This window comes from Coffea arabica, chromosome 4e (genome assembly GCF_036785885.1).
Source record: "Coffea arabica cultivar ET-39 chromosome 4e, Coffea Arabica ET-39 HiFi, whole genome shotgun sequence".
Classification (NCBI taxonomy): Eukaryota; Viridiplantae; Streptophyta; class Magnoliopsida; order Gentianales; family Rubiaceae; genus Coffea; species Coffea arabica.
In genome coordinates this window covers 24,568,397-24,587,762 of record NC_092317.1, presented here as the reverse complement: position 1 = coordinate 24,587,762, position 19,366 = coordinate 24,568,397, and the positions used below count along the sequence as shown (strand labels likewise).

The window sequence follows — 19,366 nt, the reverse complement described above, 5'->3', positions numbered from 1 at the left end:
AATGGGCTCACACTGGGGCAAAATTTTTATTTGTAAGATTTCGCAAAATAAGCCCACATTGGGGCAAATTTTTTATAGTCCATTTGAGGATTTCGCCAAGGAGTCAAGCAAGACTTTCAAATCAACTACACTGCTCCTTTCATGAGTAGTAGTTGCAATATTTAAAATAAAGTGCATGTTGTATTTTGGCAAGCCCCTGTGAAGGTATCCATGCTGAAATCGAGGAAGAAGCGTAAGTCAGAATCTTACGAATCAAGGCCTCAAGGAGGAGCAACCATGCCGTAATGCAAATCAATTGATCGGTTGCACAATAATTTGTGGAAACTGGGGCAAATCATTTTTGAAAAGATTCTCAAAAAAAAAAAAAATCAATCAAAATTTAATTTAATTTCTTGTTCCTTGACAAATTTCAATTTCTTGTTGATGAAATTTCAGCGCCCGCCGCGCACCCTTCCCATTCTTGACAGCCACATTTAATTCACTGACTTCGCCACCGTTAGCGTCGAGTCTATCTCACTAACGTGCTCGGGTGCTATCCCACTGACCGATCAATTTGTCAAAGGCAGGCTCGGGTGTAATCCCACTGACCGATCATCAAGGCAGGCTCGGGTTCAATCCCACTGACCGATCATCATGGCAGGTTCGGGTTTAATCCCACTGACCCGTTATTAAGGCAGGTTCGGGTTTAATCCCACTGACCAATTCATCACTGGGGCAAATTTTTGGATGATTCTTCAAGTAAATCTTATATAGTTTCTTCATACATACCAGCATTTTATTTTGCATCGCCACTAGCCGTTGGGTCAGTCCCACTAGTGAGTATTTATTTTGCATCGCCACTAGCCGTGGGTCAGTCCCACTAGTGTGCATTTCATTTTCATCGCCACTAGCCGTGGGTCAGTCCCACTAGTGAGCATTTCATTTGCACCGCCACTAGCCGTTGGGTAAGTCCCACTAGTGAGCATTTATTTTGCATCGCCACTAGCCGTGGGTCAGTCCCACTAGTGAGCATTTTATTTTGCATCGCCACTAGCCGTGGGTCAGTCCCACTAGTGCGCATTTCATTTTCATCGCCACTAACCGTTGGGTCAGTCCCACTAGTGAGCATTTATTTTGCATCGCCACTAGCCGTGGGTCAGTCCCACTAGTGTGCATTTCATTTTCATCGCCACTAGCCGTGGGTCAGTCCCACTAGTGAGCATTTCATTTGCACCGCCACTAGCCGTTGGGTCAGTCCCACTAGTGAGCATTTATTTTGCATCGCCACTAGCCGTGGGTCAGTCCCACTAGTGAGCATTTTATTTTGCATCGCCACTAGCCGTGGGTCAGTCCCAGCCGTGGGTCAGTCCCACTAGTGTGCATTTCATTTTCATCGCCAGTAACCGTGGGTCAGTCCCACTAGTGAGCATTTTATTTTGCATCGCCACTAGCCGTTGGGTCAGTCCCACTAGTGAGCATTTCATTTGCACCGCCACTAGCCGTTGGGTCAGTCCCACTAGTGAGCATTTAATTTGCATCGCCACTAGCCGTGGATCAGTCCCACTAGTGAGCATTTCATTTTGCATCGCCACTAGCCGTGGGTCAGTCCCACTAGTGAGCATTTTATTTTGCATTGCCGCTAAACATGGGTTAGTCCCACTAGTGTGCATTTTGTTTTCTTTGCCGCTAAACATGGGTCAGTCCCACTAGCGTGCATCTTATTTCCGTCGCCGCTAAACATGGGTCAGTCCAACTAGCGTGCACTCTACTTTTTACCACCACTGAACTTGGGTTAGTCCCACCAGTGTGCATTTTATTTTTCATTGCCGCTAAACATGGGTCAGTCCCACTAGCGTGCATTTCATTTACATTGTCGCTAAAATCGGGTCAGTCCCAGGATTTTAATTTTGTTTGGGTCTGTCCCATGATTTTAATTCTGTTCGGGCCAGTCCCATGATTTTAAATTTTATTCGGGTCAGTCCCATGATTTTAAACTTTGTTCGGGTCAGTCCCATGATTTTAAATTTTGTTCGGGTCAGTCTCATGATATAAAGTTTGTTCGGGTCAGTCCCATGATTTTAATTCTGTTCGGGTCAGTCCCATGATTTTAAATTCTATTCGAGTCAGTCCCATGATTTTAAATTTTGTTCGGGTCAGTCCCATGATTTAAAGTTTGTTCGGGTCAGTCCCATGATTTTTCTAGTTAGGCATTTTTAGCATTAAAAATTAAAAAAAAGAAGAGAAAGAGGTGCCAGACCAAGCTCACGCTTGCGTGAGCTTCATGTGATCCGAGCTCTATCTCCATATTTCGTTTTTGAACAGAAACATGAAGCGAAAATACAAGGAAAGGCAACACAATCCTATTTTCTTTTTCCCACCATTTTTTTTTCGCCATTGCATCACTTTCTCCCTAACCGCTTGGCTTTAATCCCTACACTAAGATCATCATGGACAAAACTCATCTAAGGGTTCACAAACCATCAAGGAAAGATGATTTCAGCAGCACCATTAGATGTAGGTTTAGAAGTTTTGGTAGCTATAAAGAGGGGATATAAAAGGAAAACTAAGGGGACGGCCGAAAGGGAGAGGCTAGTGACGGCGGGGAGAATCTGGGAGAGAGAGGGAGAGAGGAAGGAACCAGAAACCGAGGGAGAGAGCAACGGAAAGGGAGCTGGGGGTAGAGTTGGCGGCTGGGCTAGGTAGAAAGAGAACAGAGGAAAGAAACGAGAGCGGAGGGGTTTCCATTGGAGAGTTTGAGAAAGCTAAAAGAGAGAGAGAAAAACTGAAACTGAGGGAGGAGGAATTAGAAAGTGAGCTTCGGGTGGCAGTGGAGACGAGGAAAGAAGAAGAAAACAGAAAAAGAGGAAAAAATGAAAGAGGAAGAGGACTTGGAATAAGGTTCTCAACTAACCGAAGGGAAAACAACAAGAGGAAAAGGAAGTTGAAATTTCATCACCACTGTCCTCGCCGCGAACTCAAAGCCACTGACGCAACTTCAGCAATCCGGCCGCTCCATTTGAGTTATTTTCTGGGTTATCTCACGCTTTGTCCGTGAGTAAGGTGGTGTTCTCAGCCCTTTTTAGTCAAATAGTGTGATATTTAGATCAGAATATTGGAAATCATTGCTACTGCATTTTTTCGTGGGCTGCTTGTTGAATGTTTGGTTCATAGTGGATTCGTTCACTGCTCTTTACATCAGTATATATCGATTTCATGGGTTGGGTTGTTTAGATTTTGTATGCTTTGAACTTGAATCTTGACAAAACCCAGCTAAGAAAACGCATGTCATCCGAATCTGATGCATAAAAATTTCAGGAAATGGAAAAAGATTCGGCCTTGTTTGTGCTGATGCTTCATTAATGGCTGATCCTTTTTCTCTTGCTGTTTGTATGTTCGGATGTTGAACTTCATTTTTTTTCCTTACTTAAGATTGCGGTTTGATGTTGGATTGGGATGTTGGGCTGTGTTCGGATGAAGGATACATCTGATGAACACAGCAAGGGTAGAGAATCATGCCTGGAAACTTGCAGAGATTTGTCTGTTCTTTTTTGTCTGATTTTCTGATGCATAGATAAGGATGTTACGATGAAGAATGGAAAATTTGTTAGCTGATCTTGTTATCTTGATTCCAGTCTTTGTTGGTTAGGTTGTTAACTTGCATCAGAAACCATTAAAGTGGCAATAAATCTCGGACAAACTTATGGTTCTGCGGTCTCTTTCTCCATGACAATCAGTGGTTTCATGACTTTGTTTCCTAGTTAATCTGAATTTTGAAAGAGGTAGTTGAATGATTGATAGTGAGCCCATTTGTTTGGTCTAAGCCACAGATGTTTTGATGGGAGCCACGCAATTTGAAGCTGCAAATTTTGTAGCAGAACAAAGACTTTTTGTTTGCATTCCTTTTGCTGTATTCCTTTCTGCAGCTGCTCACAAAAAAAAAATCCATTTGGCTGGTTGATTTTAAGATTGGAAAGAAGAATTGGATAAGAGGTGTTGGTTTTGCATGTTTGGGGTTGGAGATACTAGAAACATTTCGAATTCTTGCTGAAATAAGCAACCTAGTTGCCGGACCATTTTTGCATGTTTTTCCAGAATTTTTTGCATGAAACTTTTCTAAGTTTTCTGCTTGTTTGAATGATGATAATTATGACGTTTGTTGCTTAGTCCGAATTTGTGATTGTTGGTTTGGAAATATCTAATCAAAGTTGTGCTTAAGAAATCTCCGTTTGGAGACGTAAGTGCAGCAAGTTTTGTTGCAGCAGTTTCATTCGTAAGCCTGCACGGAAGTTTCTAAAGAGTTTGCAAGGTTTCCTTCTATGCTTTTTTGTTTGGATTATGGTAGTTATGTAGTTGTTACTTAGTCCAAAGCTTTGATGTTTAGTTGAAAAATACCTAACTCATGCTCGGTTGCCGAAGCTTCATAGCGTAGGAAAGTAATTGCAGAAACTTGTTTCATCCGTGGTTTGCATGAAACATGCATGGAAAAGGTTTCAGAAATCTCATTTAAACCCCTTGATTTGTGTTTAACGCTACTATGGCCCGAAAAATGGAAAAATCAATCATTTTGGCCCCTTAAACTTCTTTACTCTTTCGATTGGGTCCTTGTTTGTCTTCATTTGGTTAAATAGGAGTAGTTTACTTTCCTTGGAATGCCGCAATATGATTCAATTGCGTGTTCATTTCCACTTCATGTGATTATTTGTTGATTAAAATGATGCCTTGACATTTTCTTTGTTTTTGGAGGGTAAATAAGTCATTTCACCCCATTAGAGCTCCAACTCAAGGGAGGTACACCTTATCCTTTATTTTTGACTTTATTTGACCCTGCGTGCGTATATGTGTCTTATGTGTGCAATTGCATGACTTTAAGTGTTTATTTCATTTTCACTTTATTTATTTCTTTAGTTGCTTAGTTTTACTTTAATTTTAGTTCAATTTTATCATTTGGGAGGCACTCGAATGCCAAAATTGTAATAGTTAGGGATTTAATTGTTTTATTCCTTCTTATTTCCCCTTTTAGATTGTAGTAGGCTTCCCCCTCCTAATGTAATAGTTAGGGTTTCTTTGTTTTTTTCGTTGTGTGATTTGCATGCGTATGTGCTATGTGTTTATTTGCTTTCTTAGGGTTTAGCATCTAGATATGCATGCTTATGTGTTATGTGTTATGTGTTATGTGAATTACGTGCTCACATGCCTACTCGCTTTAATTATGCACATTTACTTATGTATGTATGATGGATGCAAATGCACGAAACCGTGGCTAGTCCAACGCTAGTCATGGTCTTTCCCTCGAGCTCTTGCAAGTCCAATGCTTGTGAGAGAGCGTTAGTGAAGGACTAGTCCAATGCTAGATCCAATAGGACCGTCCCTTGCTAGTACATTCACATGCCTTCATCTCATGTTCATGCATTTTTTTTCTTTTTAGTATTTTTACATTTTTGCATGACCCTTCTCCCTTTTCCCACATTTGAAGTATGATCATAGGGTTTTTGCATTTCATTCTAGTTACTAAGGTCATTTGCGTGCATAGGTTAGGGAGTCACCCCTTGAATATGGGATATAGACGAGTTTGGCTTTCTAGCCTTAGCACGTTATCCTTGCTTCTCCCTTGTGTTTCTGCATAAAAGGTGGTAGAAATTCCATTCCTCTCACTTCATAATTTCCTCTACTTAGATTTTGTAAAAAGAAGTCAAAGATATGATGTTCCTTTTGTCCACACTCATTTGGTCTTCTCTTTTATTGCAGAAGCATGTGCCACCGATTTCTGTCCCTCAAAATAGCTGTAAAAGTTGTGAGAAAGGTAAAGAAAAACGGCTGTGCCACTTGCTGAGGAGAGAGACAGATCCGAGCCTCGGATCCGAGGAGTGATAATGGATCCGAGCTCGGATTATAGGATCCGAGGCCTTCCCATGATGGATCCGAGGTCGGATCGTCCTGACCTCGGATACACTCCGCCAGAAGTACAGACGAGGGGTCGGATCCCTCTTGTACACACAGATCCGACCTCGGATCCGTGTTGAGCATTTTTCCAGTTTTTCACTTCTTCCCTTTTTCTACATTTTTGCTCCCACTTTCTTGTGTACTTTGTCCTCTGGATGACCCTGACATTTCTTTCAACTTGTGCATGAATTTCATACATCAATTACCTTCACAATTTCACAAAATTACGCATTAATCACTCATTTATCAATTTCTTAACTCTTAAACAATATTTAAGCAATTATCACCAAAAGAGTTTAAATATGGCTTTAATCTTCTCAAAACATACCAAAAATTCATGCCAAATTCATACAAAATGTACGTTAAATATTCACTTATCAAATTCCCCCACACTTGAATCATTGCTTGTCCTCAAGCAATTTTACACAAAACTTACTTCAAATATTCAATAGAGAAAACAGTATGCGTACTCTTGTCAAATTTAATTCCTCAAAAACCTAGAAACCAATTATTATGCCATTTCTCAGATTACACTAAATACTCATAATATTCAATTAAATAAAAATAATTATGCCTAAATTTTGACAAATTCAAATCAATTCTCTCATTCTATCCTAATTCCACAAATAAGTAAATCACTTAGTCAATTTTATGGCCTTCCTCATCCCAAAACTTAACAATTTAGAGGGATTTATTCACAATTCATTTTATTTAAATAGTGAAAACGTCTTTTTACGCGAAAATCAACACTTTTAGGTGAAAATTCCCGGTTACTCGACATTTCACTCATTTAAATTGCCAATCATACTCTTAATTCCAATACTTTTTTACGCGAATGTCGACATTTGTAAATGCCAACCCCCGGTTACTCAGTATGTGAATCATTGGAGTAGAAAATTACTAATAATATTTTTCTCTTCTTTTTTTTTTTTTTCTTTTTTTTTTTTGATAATCAAATTCAATTTCTTTTTTCCTCTAAGTATAATTAAAGGAAGAATTTGGCCTTTCTTTGACTATATCAATCACTTACTTATAAAATTAAGTAAAAATGATAAATATCATTAATCTTGCAAAACTCTAAGCATAACCTTTCTTATTTAAGCAAATATATACTTTCTAAAATGTAAAAATATTACTTGCATAATAATTCATTTCAAACCAAATAAGAATTAAACTTTTCCAAAATACACATAGCTTGTTATCCAAATGGAAGATATTTTAGAAAAATTTTGACAGAATTTCCCCATAAAAATGGATGAAACTCCCTGCCAACAACCTCATTTTCACAAAAAATTATCCTCATGACAATATCTCCAAATATAATTCCAACATTTTTAAGCTCTAAACAACTAAAGTCATGCATTTCAAGACACAATCACCCATACGATAAAGTGATCCCTCCCCCACACTTAAAATCTACAATGTCCTCATTGTAGAGGAAGGTAAAAGAACTGAAACTTCCCTCAAATAGGTGGTGATGCAATTTGAAGCCCTTAATCATCACGATCATCCAAATTCTGCCCAAATTGAGACAACAAGGGTACCAAACACCATAAGTAGCACAAGATGATTCAAATAAAAGAAAACTGAAATCACAAAGTTTGTCTTAACAAAAGAAAAGAAAAATAAAGAAATAAAAGATCTAATCCGCTAAAAAGTATCATGGTTGCTCGGAACGAGGGTCTACTGCCTCCTCGGCTCCATGATAACCCTGTGAAGTACCAATATGGCCCTCCTCCTGATGAGGTGTCGGAGTAGGAGACCGTCGGATATGAAAATGATCCTCGATCGCACGAAGGCGGCAATCATGTCGGTCGAGGCGCTCAGTCATCATCCGCTCCGTCTGGTCAATGCGCTCGACGACTCGCGTCTCCATACAACAAATAGCATTGAGAAGCTCTTGCCACTTGGAGCGCGGTTGAGGAGGTGGTCGCGGAATCGGAGGAGGAAGAGTCTGCTGTGCCTCCGTCTCTTGGGTTGCCGCTTGTGGTTCAGTGTGAGGCGGAGGCTGAGTGGAAGTCGATGCTTCTCCTGTGTCCCGGACCAAAGCAGCTCCAAAATCAGTAGAAATACCCAAAGCGTTGAGTATAGAAGCATTTACCTCCTCGACAGACCTAGTTACCACCGCTCTCTCGGTTCCACGAGAAACCTTGAGCTTCTCAAACACGAGTGATAGCAGTCGAGGGAATCCGAAGCAAGTCTCGCCGGCCCTCATGCGAGCTGTGGTCCGCATATAGCTGATGATAATGCTGGGTAGAGGAATGCCAGTCAACTGCCTACCCAATCCATGTATCATCTTATCCAGAAAATAGAGATCGCTATTTCGGATCTCCCGTTTACCACTCTTTTTCGGCACCACATTAAATGCAAAAAGATAGAAGATCAGGTGGTATCGATGCTCAAAGGAGTCGGCATATACCGTGAGTTTTTTCGAAGTTCCTCGCTCACGGTACTGACCCTTTAGACGCTCCACGGCTTCTCCCACTTGCCAAGGGTCTCGAGCCTTGAATTCCTTAGTCAGTTTGACATCTTCGCCTTCGTCTATGAGTTGAACGAAACGTCGCAGTGCCTCTCGATTGAGAACCACTTTCCTGCCTCGAACCCACGAGACGATGAGGTTGCCACTGTGGCTCTGCTTGTTCTCCACATTGGCGTAGAACTCCCGGACCAAGTTGGGGTAGTAGTACTTGGGCAATTGAAGGATGTTCTCCCATCCAAGTCGCTTGAATGCTGTCGAAATATGGTAGTGCGCATCCACCTCTGGAGCCAAGTGTTTCTCAATGATGATCTCCTTGGCTAGGCCGGCTTCATACCACTCTTGGTTTTCGAGCGATGTGAATCGTGTGGTATCGTAATCTGGCGGTGGCTCATCACGGCTAGTGGATGCAGTCTTCCGGCGAGATCGAGGTGGTGACTCAGGCGAAGGAGATTCTTCCTCAGGCGACTCCTCATGCACAGAAGGTGTATGTTCTTCACTTGACGATGGTGTAGGAGTACGAATACGAGCCCTCCTTGTACGAGCCATAGCACCTATAAACAAGATGAGTATGTATTAGAAAAGATAGAAACTCGCTCATTCATATTAAAATAGGAATTTAAGAAAATTTCGGCAGAGTTTCCCTTTGAAAAAGGGCTAAACTCCCTGCCAAAATGTCCCCAAATTTAAACAAATAAGCTTCCTAACACTTCTCAAATCAAATTCCTACACTTAGAAAGGATATTAGCAGTAAAGAAATTATTTCATGCATATTAAGTGCAAACAATTTTAAATTATATCTATTTGCAAAAATAAACACTCAAACACTTGAGAATATCATCAATCCAATTCATAACACTCGTTAACACTCAAGTTAACTACACATGACTCCCAAGTTATCCTAATATTAATTATTTCAAGTAAAAGTGGTTCAATGTGCTTAACTTGATCGGGAACACACACTTTTACCCAATGGGCTATTGCTCTAATGATAGCATATCATTTTCAATTATAACATTGATTTATACTTCTCGGAACAGTTCATATATTCACTGAAAGCAAAATTCACAAATTTAAACCACTAAAATGCTCAAGCCCAAAAATTGAGAAGGAAATCTCAAAACTATCACCAAATTCATAATTTTTACACAAATAAGCATGAAAATAATTATTACAGCTGATTTGAGCACAATGTAGCACAATTATATCACGAATTTGCAACAATTAAGCAAAATGTATTGAAAAACTAAAAATATACAAAAATGAGAGATATAAAATGTCACAGAAATTCGAAATTTGTTACCTCAAATAGATGGAGTGATGATGGAGGATGATAATGATGCAAAAATGGAATAGAAACAAGCCCAAATTCGACCTCAAATTGCTAGATTTCAGTTTGGCCCTATTTCGCGTCTTGAAGATCAAAACCCCTCAATTTGATGTTTTTGATTCTAAATTGTTGAGGGTTAATGCTCTCAAGAGGTTAGGGAAGGTTTTATTGTGAAAAATTGGGAATTTTATGGATGAAATGGAAGATTGGAGGAAAGGGGATAGGGTTTCGAAGAGAGAGAAGAGAAATCTGGAAAAAATGAGGAACCGAGGCCTCGTTTCCTTTCTTATCGCGAAGAGATCCGAGGTCGGATCCTTTCTGGAAGGCCTCGGATCCTACATGGCTCGGATCAGCCTCAACAGAAACACAGACGAGCCCTCGGATCTATCTGGGTTGGAAAAGATCCGAGCTCGGATCTATGGATCCGCGGTCGGATCTGTTTGGGATTTTAGGATCCGAGCTCGGATCCTGACTTCTCTGCACTAATTGCAGAAACTGCAATTTTTCAAACTTTTTCTCCCTTTTCCGGCCAATTCCAAAACACACATTGGACAAACTTTTATCAATTCTAACCTCCCACGCACATGCAATATACCTTAAACACAATATCCATCCTCTCAAAACACAACAAACACATTTACATTGAAAATCGAGGGGTGAGGTTCTTTGATCATTTTTGCATTTTTACATCAAAATGGCATTTCTGAGCATTAAATACACATCAAATGAATCCATGAACCTTTATAACCATGATATCACCAAAACTCACTTGAAATGCACAATGTATGTATAGGCATAGAAATTTTAAACACTTAAAACACAATTTGGTAAGAAAACTCCCTGCCAACATGATCTTCAAGTGCACCTCCAAGATGGATGATAAAACTCCCGTATCTCCTATAAACAAGTGAAATACATCTAATTAGTCAATTAACTTACACCAAAATGTAAGAAACACATAAAAACACACAAATACACTATTATTATTAGGTTGCCTCCCAACAAGCGCTTTTGTTTATAGTCGTTGGCTCGACTTTCCTATAACTTCTTTAATTCTCCATTGCATTTCCTAAGGAGTAATTTACTCCTTTAGGAACCTTTTCTCCGGCCAAATAGGGCTTCAATCTTTGCCCATTTACTTTAAATGGAGAACCATTTTCTCCTTTTATTTCCACTGCTCCATAAGGAAATACTTGAGTTACTTCAAATGGTCCCGACCACCTTGACTTCAATTTTCCTGGAAATAACCTCAGGCGTGAATTGAACAAGAGTACCTTTTGCCCTACCAGAAATTTTTTAGGAATAATATGCTTGTCATGCCAATATTTGATCTTTTCTTTATAAATTTTGGCATTTTCATATGCATGTAGTCGGTGTTCCTCCAATTCACTTAGCTCAAGTAATCGCTTTTCTCCTGCAAAATTACAATCCATGTTAATAGATTTAATTGCCCAATAAGCTTTGTGCTCAATCTCCACAGGTAGGTGACAAGCTTTCCCATAGACTAAACGATACGGTGACATCCCTAGGGGTGTCTTAAATGCCGTTCGGTAAGCCCATAGTGTATCATCTAGCTTTGTAGCCCAATTCTTGCGTGATTTATTCACAGTTTTCTCCAAAATGAGCTTTATCTCTCTATTAGCTAGCTCTGCTTGTCCATTGGCTTGAGGATGATATGGAAGTGATGTCTTGTGCCTACAACCATATTTAAACAATAAGGAATCCAATTGTCTGTTACAAAAATGTTTCCCTTCATCACTTACTATGGCCTTGGGTATACCAAATCTACTGAAAATATTCTTTTTAAGGAATCTAAGTACAATTTTAGAGTCATTAGTAGGTGAAGCGATTGCTTCAACCCATTTAGAAACATAATCCACTGCTACTAAGATGTACTTATTATTAAAAGAACTAGGAAATGGTCCCATAAAATCAATACCCCATACATCAAATAACTCAACTTCCAAGAACGTAGTCAGGGGCATTTCATTCTTTCGAGATATATTTCCAGTTCTTTGGCATGCATCACAATTTTTAACATATTCCCTAGCATCTTGGTACATAGTTGGCCAATAAAATCCTGATTGCCATACCTTTGCCACAGTCTTTGAAGTACTGAAATGACCACCTGTTTCAAGGTTATGACAATGATATAAAACATTATGTACCTCATCTTCAGGAATACATCTACGTATCATACCATCGGCACAATGTCTGTATAGCAATGGTTCCTCCCAAAAGTAACTTTTTACGTCATGTAAGAATTTCTTCTTTTGATGATAATTAAATCCCTTTTGAATCTCTCCACTGACCAAGTAGTTAGCAAAATCTGCATACCATGGAGAATTTCTAAGTGCTAGGACAAACTCATCCGGAAAATTCTCTTGAATTGGAACCTGATCTTTGATTGGGATATATTCCAAACGTGATAAATGATCTGCAACTAGATTCTCCGATCCCTTTTTGTCTTTTATCTCCACATCAAATTCCTGCAATAAAAGAATCCACCGAATTAGTCTAGGTTTTGCATCCTTCTTATGCAGCAAATATTTAAGAGCTGAATGGTCCGTATATATAATGACTTTAGATCCTACTAAATAGGATCTAAATTTGTCCAAAGCAAATATCACTGCCAATAGCTCTTTTTCTGTCGTTGCATAATTGAGTTGAGCCTCATTTAGCAACTTGCTAGCATAGTAAATGACGTGCAATCGTCCTTCTTTCTTTTGTCCCAAAACTGCTCCAACTGCATAATCACTTGCATCACACATCAATTCAAATGGTATTGACCAATCGGGTGAAGTTATAATTGGGGCCGAAATCAATTCCTTCTTCAACCTTTCAAATGCAACCAAACAATTGTCATCAAATTGAAAAGGAGAATCTTTACATAATAAATCACATAATGGCTTTACTATTTTAGAAAAATCTTTAATAAAACGTCTATAAAAGCCAGCATGTCCTAAAAAACTCCTTATCCCCTTGACATTGCTTGGGGGTGGCAATTTTTCGATGACTTCTATTTTGGCTTGATCCACCTCAATTCCCTTGGAGGAAATCTTGTGTCCTAAGACAATTCCTTCTTTTACCATAAAATGACATTTCTCCCAATTCAGTACAAGATTTGTTTCCTCGCATCTCTGCAAAATTAATTCCAAATTATGAAGACACTGATCAAAAGATGAACCATACACAGAAAAATCATCCATAAATATCTCCATAATTTTCTCAATATAATCAGAAAAAATAGCCATCATGCATCGTTGAAAAGTTGCAGGAGCATTGCATAAACCAAATGGCATTCTTCTAAAGGCAAAAGTGCCATAAGGACATGTAAATGTGGTCTTTTCTTGATCCTCTGGAGCTATAGCTATTTGATTATATCCTGAAAAACCATCAAGAAAACAGTAAAATTCATATCCAGCTATTCGCTCCAATAATTGATCAAGAAATGGTAGGGGAAAATGATCTTTTCTTGTTACCGTATTTAACTTACGATAATCAATACACACTCTCCACCCTACCACAAGTCTAGATGGAATTAATTCATCATTTTTACCCACGATTGTAGTCATTCCACCCTTCTTTGGTACCACATGAATTGGACTAATCCAAACACTATCGGAGATAGGAAAAACTATACCTGCGTCAAGCCATTTAAGAATTTCATTTCTTACCACCTCTTTCATGTTTGGATTGAGTCTTCTTTGTGTTTCCACCACTGGTTTGCAATTGTCCTCCAATAAAATTCGATGCATGCATATAGAAGGACTTATACCTTTAATGTCTGAAATTGTCCATCCAATTGCCTTCTTACACCTTCTTAGAACTCTTAGCAACTTTGCACACTGTTCATCATCAAGGTCAGCACTAACAATTACAGGTAAAGTTTTATTTTCTCCAAGAAATTCATACCTTAGATGAGTCGGAAGTGGCTTGAGCTCTAACCTTGGAGGTTCAATTTCTGAAGGTTGTGAAAACCCTTTTCCTTGGCCAAGACTTTCATACAAATTACCCCTTTTATAAGGTGCTTGAAAATCCAAGTACTTGGCCAATTCTTCAATTTCTTCACAAACATCTTCTTGCTTACCTAAACTCATTAAACAATGCTCAAGAGGATCTAAGTCAAGGTTGACTTGACTCATCTCTTGGGTTAGTTTATCAATTGTGCCAATAGAATAAGCATGATCGGTAAAAGAAGGGTATTTTTCCATTTCATTCAAATTAAATTCTACTTCTTCTTCACCTACTTGAAACTTAAGCTTGCCATTTTTTACATCAATAATAGTACCTGCAGTAGCTAGAAATGGTCTACCTAGAATAATTGGCATAGATATATCTTCTTCCATATCTAATACCACAAAATCCACTGGAATGATAAATTTTTGAACTTTTATCAATACATTCTCCAACACTCCCACTGGATATCTAATAGACCGATCCGCTAGTTGCAAAGTAATATTTGTGCGTTTAAGCTCATGCAAACCCAATTGTCTAGCCACCGTTAAAGGTATTAATGATACACTAGCACCAAGATCACACAATGCTTTAGAAAAATCAACGTTACCTATGGTGCAAGGTATAGAAAAACTCCCTGGATCCTTCAACTTCGGTGGTAGCTTATTTTGAATAATTGCACTACATTCCTCCGTTAATGCTATTGTTTCGCAGTCTTCCAACTTTCTTTTTCTAGTCATGATTTCCTTGAGAAATTTCGCATAAGACGGAATCTGCAAAATAGCATCGGCAAAAGGAATGTTAATGTGCAATTGTTTGAAAAGTTTAACAAATTTTTCAAAATCTTTATCAAACTTATTTTGCTTTAATCTTTGTGGAAATGGAACCGCAGGGGGTATTGGAATGGTAGTGGAAGATGATGGTTGCTTTTCTCTTGGATTCTCCCGACTATTTTCCTCCACAATCGCCTCTTGGTTCCTCTGCTTTTCTTCTTGTTTTTCATTCTCATCCTTCTCAACTTCCTTCACTGGAGGATCTTCTAATTGTCTACCACTACGAAGAGTAATGGCTTTCACATGCTCCTTAGGATTGACCTCTGTTTTGCTAGGTAATTCTCCTTGATTTCGATTATTCAAAGAACTAGCAATTTGACCAATTTGGACCTCTACATTCCTGTACATTGTAGTGAGTTGGTCCATCCTTCCTTCTACTCGCTCAAATCTGTCCGAGGTAACTTTTGCAAGCTTTTCCACTGCCATCTCCCAACCAGATTTAGTTTCAGCTTGTTGTTGCCTTGATTGAAATCCCGGTGGATTGGTTGGCCTTGGTTGATTTCCTTGATCCTTCCATCCAAAGTTTGGATGATTTCTCCACCCCGGATTGTAAGTATTCGAGTAGGGGTTATTTTGAGCATTACGATTGTAATTATTGACGAATTGTACCTGTTCAGAATCAACACACTCATTAGTATCATGTTCACCTCCACATACAGAACAGCATGCTACATGTGCATTAGATGAGCTTGGACCTTGTCTACTTAGCAATTTCATCACATTATTCATTTGAGCACTCAGCATATTAAGAGTGTCCATTTCTATCATACCTGCGTGACGTCTTGCATTACCTCTCTCATTGGCCCATTGGTAGTTATTTGCTGCCATTTCTTCTATCAAATTATGAGCTTCTTGGGGTGTTTTACCCATTAAAGCTCCACCTGCAGCTGCATCGATCATAGTTTTAGTAGAAAAAACTAAACCATTATAGAAGGTTTGTATGATTAACCACTCCGGCAGTCCATGATGTGGACATTTCCGAAGCAGATCTCTAAACCTTTCCCATGCCTCATATAATGATTCACCTTCTAATTGGCTAAAACTAGTGATATCCATTCTAAGCTTAGCAGTCTTACCTGGTGGAAAATACTTATTTAAGAATGCTCTTGATAATTCATCCCATCCAGTGAAAGTATTGGGAGCATGAGAGTGTAGCCAAAGTTTGGCCTTATCTCTCAATGAAAATGGGAACAATCTTAGCCTTATAGCATCATCACTAACTCCATTCATTTTAATTGTATCACAAATTTCCAAGAATGTAGCTAAGTGTGTATTAGGATCTTCTACTGCATTACCTCCAAATTGAGATTGTTGAACCATTTGGATAAGTGATGGTTTAATCTCAAAGTTGTTAGCATTTACCGCAGGCCTTGCTATGCTCGTTTGTGAACCTTGTGTTCCCGGTATAGTAAAATCTCGCAGAACTCGCCTATTTAGGTCATTTTCCGCCATTTCTTCTTCAAATGGTAATTCTATCAAGATATCTTCTATTGGCTGCCAAACCTCTTGTTCCTCTTGATGCAGTGTATTCCTCCTTTGTCTCCGCAATGTTCTTTCAATTTCAGGATCAAAATGTCCAACTTCTCTATTTGATCGGTGCATGCACTACAAATAAAAATAAGAGAAATTTTTGTAGTTTTAATTCAACAACTTGGATAAAAACAATGAAAATGTCTAAATTAATAGAGATGACTAGGCCCTAATATTGCCGCTCCCCGGCAACGGCGCCAAAAACTTGACGGGTTCTTTTTGTATCAATGCAAGTTTAATTCCGATTTTACACCCGTTGGACTGCAAGTATACAGGTCGAAATTTTAGTACAAGATGTGTATCGGGTCGATCCCACGAGGAGCAATTTAAACAATTACTAAGCCCCTGTTCTCTCTATTATTTAGACTTACCATTAATTTTGAGCAGAGAAAATCTAATGCTGTAATCTACAAATCTGATATACAAATCTAGTTTAACAAATGCTGAATGCAAATAGAGAAATTTCACTTAATGAAGATTCTAGGGATGTAGATTCCACTTATGGCATAAACTACACAAATAAATGGATTTACTTCTTGCTATTATTCTTGCTTAACCAGAGATTTATTTCCAAGATTACCAAGTCTCATTTCCATGATGAAATGGCTTAGAGCAATATAGATTTCCCTATTTCCATGGTGAAATACTACTACAACTCTGTTTTAATTCATGAAATACTAAGTAATCCACTTAAGTGTATTTCTATTTTCATGAACATACAACTCAAGCTCTACTCATGTGTTTCCATTGTTATTACCAATTCTCATTGAACAATAACAACTGTAAACAAGTTATTGGTGATCAAACAATAACAAGAAATCACAGCTACACAAGTAGACAAGTTAACTCAAGATATAACAAGTGTAAATCACATTCAATTAGTATTATTTAGCCATAAGTTTCATCTACTCCCTAGATGAAGGAGTTTAGCTACTCATGAATGATTTAACAATCAAATTCACAAGTTTATTAATGCAAAACATCATAAAGTACAAGTATAAGAAAGATAAAAGAAAGCTTAGCCAATTGAAGGTGAAGCTCTCCAATTCCTGCTATGTTCTTGCACAATATGATTACAAGTGAAAACTCTCCAAAAAATGCTTCTCCAAGTACTCCTATCTAGAGAGAAAACTTGTTGCAAGAAGGAAAACTAGCTACGTATGGTTATCCTTGCTTCTCCCTTGTGTTTCTGCATAAAAGGTGGTAGAAATTCCATTCCTCTCACTTCATAATTTCCTCCACTTAGATTTTGTAAAAAGAAGTCAAAGATATGATGTTCCTTTTGTCCACACTCATTTGGTCTTCTCTTTTATTGCAGAAGCATGTGCCACCGATTTCTGTCCCTCAAAATAGCTGTAAAAGTTGTGAGAAAGGTAAAGAAAAACGGCTGTGCCACTTGCTGAGGAGAGAGACAGATCCGAGCCTCGGATCCGAGGAGTGATAATGGATCCGAGCTCGGATTATAGGATCCGAGGCCTTCCCATGATGGATCCGAGGTCGGATCGTCCTGACCTCGGATACACTCCGCCAGAAGTACAGACGAGGGGTCGGATCCCTCTTGTACACACGGATCCGACCTCGGATCCGTGTTGAGCATTTTTCCAGTTTTTCACTTCTTCCCTTTTTCTACATTTTTGCTCCCACTTTCTTGTGTACTTTGTCCTCTGGATGACCCTGACATTTCTTTCAACTTGTGCATGAATTTCATACATCAATTACCTTCACAATTTCACAAAATTACGCATTAATCACTCATTTATCAATTTCTTAACTCTTAAACAATATTTAAGCAATTATCACCAAAAGAGTTTAAATATGGCTTTAATCTTCTCAAAACATACCAAAAATTCATGCCAAATTCATACAAAATGTACGTTAAATATTCACTTATCAGGGTATTTTTTTTCTTTTTCTTTTCTCCTCTCCCCTGTATTCATAAAAAATATATTCAATAAGGCGAAAATATTTTTCTATATCTGATAACAATTTTGATCTAATAAAGTTTGGAAATAACAAGTATTACTTGATTCTTGGGCAGACTTTGCAATAAAAACCTGAGGGATCTATTTGGAAGCGTTAGGCTAAAGCATCTAAGAGACTCCATAATTGTTTGTTAAGAGAAATTTTGTTTATTTGATTTGTTAATACATTTTGTTTCAAAAGAAAAGGAGACAAAAGTGTACATATGAAGCTCTTTAGAGATTTTTCAGCAATAAAGTTTTTCATTTAGACAATTGTTGTTTTGTATATATTCATGTATATTTCATACTTTATTTTGCCAATTGGAGATTTCATGATGAATTTTAAGAAATAAGCTCAAATTGAGATTTTTTCAACCTCTTGCCTGAAAATTCACACTAGATGGGTGATCTGAGCTATACAATAAGAGTGTTCGTGATTAAAAGAAATCACTCAAACTGATTGGTCTGCCTCGAAATATCCAATGCAATACCTTTTCTCCTTCACTACACAATCCATATTTTGCCCACTTTTATGGACCCCCAAAAATCAGTCACATTGATTGACAAATTGTAAATTGGGACAATCTTTGCTTGGAAAATTGCTCATTGGTCTAACCAGATTCAATTCACATCTCAGTGAAAGCAAAAATGTACATCACTTCTTCTTTGTTTTGAAAATTTGGAATGATACTTCGAGCATTCGTTTCTCTACCTATACAGATTTTATCATTTGCTCTCCCATTTGAGCCTTTGAAAGAATAATTTCGTTTCAAATAAGAGCCTTAATGATCACTACCCTATATTGGAAGATTTTCAAATATCAAAAAGGGAGTGGATTTTCAATGACCATTTCGTTACTTTGGTTGTCATGAGGTGTAAGAATGATACTTTGGCCATCGTTTCTACAACCTAAACACTATTTATCCCTTGCATCCTCATTTGAGCTAAAATGGGTGGTTCTTTTCAAAGGCACTTACGATCGCACCCCACAATGGGGAAGGAGCTTGGAGAATTTGGAAAAAGGGAAGGAAAAGCATAAAGGCTAAAATTAAATTGGGAAAATTTGATTCTACCATTACTATCTGGGGCTTCAATTTTGACGGAAAAGAAAAAAGGAAGAGTTTTGTCCGACGAACCAATTATGGATGAGCAAGAGTCTTCCTCAGTCAATTAATTCAAATACATGCAAGAAATTTCGCATTAATGAAAGTTTCCTTTCAGGGTCAATGTGAGGAATGGAACGAAAGTCAGGCCGTCTTCCTTTCCAATCAAACATTTTATCTCTAGTTATGCCTTTTGAACCTTCAGAATAAATTATTTCGTTTGGGCAACCCCTGAAAATCGCAAACCCCACATTGGG

General features: G+C 38.3%; 1 non-coding gene across 1 annotated transcript; it reads left to right on the top strand.

Annotated features, from left to right (window-relative positions):
* The first annotated feature begins 15,473 nt into the window (after positions 1 to 15,473).
* On the top strand, positions 15,474 to 15,580 carry LOC113702566 (small nucleolar RNA R71). The gene has a single exon (XR_003451204.1). It is a non-coding gene; the product is annotated as a small nucleolar RNA R71 (small nucleolar RNA).
* Positions 15,581 to 19,366: the final 3,786 nt, after the last annotated feature.